Source organism: Sinocyclocheilus grahami, unplaced genomic scaffold, assembly GCF_001515645.1.
Source record: "Sinocyclocheilus grahami isolate Dianchi unplaced genomic scaffold, SAMN03320097.WGS_v1.1 scaffold1430.1, whole genome shotgun sequence".
Lineage (NCBI taxonomy): Eukaryota > Metazoa > Chordata > Actinopteri > Cypriniformes > Cyprinidae > Sinocyclocheilus > Sinocyclocheilus grahami.
The window spans coordinates 1,816-5,948 of NW_015506609.1; the positions used below are offsets into that span (position 1 = coordinate 1,816).

Sequence of the window (4,133 nt, forward strand, 5' to 3'; positions counted from 1 at the left end):
AAATTTCGGTGCATCTCTAATTATTGGCGACATCAGACATGGATATTATATAATATATGCTTTTTTGAACATTTTAGAAATTTAAAAATATAAAAAAAGTAATAAATAAATATTTTTTTACACGGCACCCCTGCTCTCGACAGACGGCACCCCGGTTGGGAAACACTGTACTAGAGTACCTGAGTGCTGGGGTCATATCTTGTCCTCAGGGCTCTCGTGTTGCTGCCATGGCTCAGCTGTGCTCTGGAAACAGAGTGCTGGGGTCATATCTTGTCCTCAGGGCTCTCGTGTTGCTGCCATGGCTCAGCTCTGTCAATGCAAAGCATCCAAATGTCTAAAGAGACAGACACAATATTAACATGCTGTCAGTGGCTCATGTGGTTTTCCATGACTAATGTCAAAGGCAACTTGCTGGTTTGTATACACACACACACACACACACTTCCTGTTTATGGCCTAATACTGAGCTTGAGTGTCAAAATGTCCTAGTTGTATGGAAGGTGAATAATGATATGCACGAGAGTCAAAGCCATCTTTTAATGTATCCTACTATCATACTTTGAGCACCAAAATATAATAATCTATAAAAGCAAATATTTATCTTATGATAATCTTTAAATTCAAATAATAAAACTGCATTTTTCTGGTAACACTTTTCCATAACATTCTTTAGTTAACCATGCACAAACTAACTAGCATTAAATAGCAATGAGCAATACAAAGGTTACAGTATTTTTGATTTTTTTAAAAAATAATTATTAATTTTAATAAAAATACATCTCTTCATTGTTAGTTCATGTTAGCTTAGGCTCATTAAATAATTTTAAAAGATGCACGTTTTGATTTTGAAAATGTATTAGTACATGTTGAAATGAACTATGACTAACTAAGGCTTTAGAATAATTTTTCATTGTTAGTTCATGTTAAATAATGTAGTTAAGTTTATTGTAAAGTGTTACCCATTTTCCTTGTGGGTTTTGTAAACTAGTGGCTATCTTAAAAAAGCAACCATATTTGCTATGAATGCATTCAAGATGTAGTCCATGCTCACTCATTACACTGAACTTGAGAAGCTTTTAGTTGATTTTTTATGGCTAAGATGGTTTTATATTTGCTGCATGCCATAAAAAACAGATAATTTACCATAATTTACTCAATGTCCTGCACAAACATCAAGTGTCTCCGAGATCCTGTGTTTGCCACTGTGGCTCCAAACATCTAACATGGTTGAAAAATAAAACATTTAGATAATCCCAAATATGAATTACTTCAAGCAATTACTTGTGTGTGAGCTTTACCCATTTCAAAATGGGTTCATTCTTAATTCGTATTTCGTAAGGATTACAAGCTATTCTTGGAAGGGTAGTGTATTAAGCTCTCTGGAGGGCATATGAAATGGGCTCACCCCTTTGTTAAGGAAGTACTTGGCTCCCAAAGACCAGTCATACATTCCCAGGCAGTCATTGAGGATCGGCATCTTCCAGGGGTTCTACATGACAACATCTCGTGTTACAAAGTCATATTTAAATAATTGTTTACAGCGGCGGAATGTGATTTCTTGTTTCTGCTCCACTGGGATGTCCTCACCAGGCTGCCGGGCAAAGAGCGGGTCACTCTCCAGTGCTCTGAACAAGTGCTGCTGCTTAGAGAAAGAAACAAAAGAGAGCTGAGAAGAAATCTATATCAATCTGTGGACTAGTGATGGAAGAAACAAAGCTTTTCGAAACTCTGAATGAATTGAACCAACTGTGTTGCAAAACGAACCACTCAAAACACCACAGGTTGGCAGCACCTGCTGGTCAAATCAATATAAATGCACCTGCTGGTCAAATCAATATAAATGCAATGAAAGCTAAGCACAAGCATGCATAATTATTACTAACCCTTTTACATACCAATTGAAAATGTTTTCATGAAAGTGTAATCAATTAAAGGTGACATATCATGAAAATCTGACATTTCCTGGTTTTAAGTGTTATAATCAGGTCCCCCGTGCATCTACCAACTAAGGAAAAGTGAAAAACATTAACCCAGTAACTTTGTTTTGGGAAGCCTTTTTCTGCAAGCGTCTGAGAAAACGAGCGCATCTGACTTCGCTCCCTTGGTGACGTGGCAAAAGGATCTCATTATAATATTACTGCCCCTTAAAAATGTAAATTTACACCCAGGGCGCCGTTGTTGTGTTTTCGCAAGCGACAACGTGTACTGGTTCTAATGCCATGGCGAAAGTTTGAGCAAAATATGCTAACTGTTCTGTCTTTGGCTGCACAGAACGCAGTTTAGAGTCCCAGCCTCAGAGGAGACAAGACAGCAGTGGATTTATTGATTTATTTACTGTATATTGCTGCTGCCACACAGATCTAAAATAAACATGTGATTTATTTCCCAGCTGTTTACCTTCACAGACATAACCGACTGTTTTTTGGAACTCGTGTGTTTTTAACGTAAACTTGTGTGTGAATGAAAACTTAGTTTAGTACTCACATGCTGTGACAGTCGCTTTCTGTCAGTGTGCTTCGGATGTGTGCACTCAGAAAACCTTATATCAGAAGTTTAAACTCATATGGTTTAAAACGCATGATTTCAGCGTGATTAAACATGATAATCAGAACCAAAACAGATGTTTTTTAGCAGGTACCAGCTGTAATGGTGCAATTCTATTCTGGAAAAGGGGGCGGGGAGCAGGAGCTGATTTGCATTTAAAGAGACAGGCAAGAAAAACAGCGTTTTTCTGCTTCCACTCAAAATAGGCATTTTTAAAAGATATAATAAATTATATGTGGAGTATTTTGAGCTGAAACTTCACAGACACATTCTGGGGACACCAGAGACTTATATTACATATTGTAATAAGGGGCATAATATGTCTCCTTTAAATGTTATCTACAAATAATTAAATACCATTAAATGTGAATGTTCTGTAAACTTTTTGTTCCTATATTAATGCGTAATGCTCGTTTTGTGTGTTATTAGGCAGGCTTTGGCAAACTAGGTCAATTAGAAGCAATTAAATATCATTCTCATTTTATTATACATGGATAAGTATTAAAAATTCATTGAATGAATTAAAATTAAACTCAATTATAAAACTGTTAAAACCATTAGACACGTATTCATGAGTTCACCAGATCAACAGCATCTAGTGGCAAACTATCAGAATTTTTAAATGCTTTGAAACTAAGGTTTAAAATAGAATAACGTAACAAAGTCTTGTTTGCTTGAATCACGTGGCTTGGCAAGGTTGAAGCAAGCTCTGAACTGCTGATTCGAAACAAAATGAAGCAGCATTTGAAAGCGCCCATCCCTTCACTCAGACTGCTCATAAGGAGGAATCATTCATTTGAAATTCAGCTCAGTCTGTCTGAGGAGCTTTCCTGATATGGATTAAATGAACTAAGCACACTGTCTCTGTAGGGTTGTTAGGACAGATGTATGTGATAAACTTACTTTTGATTTATATAGGTATATTTATATAAGTAGTTATATTGTGCATAACTGCTGTTTAAAATAAAGTATGTACATCTGGAATATTTTAATTTATTGTATGGTTTTATTTATTGTATTTATTTTGTGTCTAGCATAGTAATCTTATTAAATGTGTACTTTTCCTGGACAAAAAAAAAGATGAGCAAAACATAAAGATCTTACCTTGAATGCAATGATTTCTTCCTCCAGAAACCGCAACATTTCCTTCAAGCTGAAGGATGCTTTCTTCCTATAGATATCCAGTGGACCACTGGGAAGGTCTGGGATGCCCTCATCCATTTTCTCTCCCAAAACATACTTAGCATCTGTGATGACTGGCGCATTCATGTTCTGACACTAAGGCACATTAAAACCTTCCGGAAGAAAACAACAAACATGACCAAATCAATCATGTTCACAACATAGATAACTGTCATGACTTTCTGAAGGAAATGGTCAATTATTTTATTGCACATTTTTGCTATAGACTATAGCTCAGATTTTACAATACTTTCCAGTGGATAAATGAATAATTCATTTCACAAACTTTATTTATCATTTGCAGGACTTAAATCTGTGGGGTTATAATACCTGTGATCTAGGTATCAGGTCAACTCAATGCAAAGTTCAATGTCAGTTACAAAACTCACTGTCACAAAGCTGGGGGG

The 4,133-nt window shown here is 36.1% G+C and overlaps 1 long non-coding RNA gene across 1 annotated transcript; it reads right to left on the reverse strand.

The window, feature by feature from the left end:
* Positions 1 to 260: 260 nt before the first annotated feature.
* Positions 261 to 1,783, reverse strand: LOC107570239 (uncharacterized). Its single transcript, XR_001607009.1, has 3 exons — positions 1,406 to 1,783; positions 1,144 to 1,218; positions 261 to 334 (listed from the first exon to the last, which is right to left on the reverse strand). It is a non-coding gene; the product is annotated as an uncharacterized lncRNA (long non-coding RNA).
* Positions 1,784 to 4,133: the final 2,350 nt, after the last annotated feature.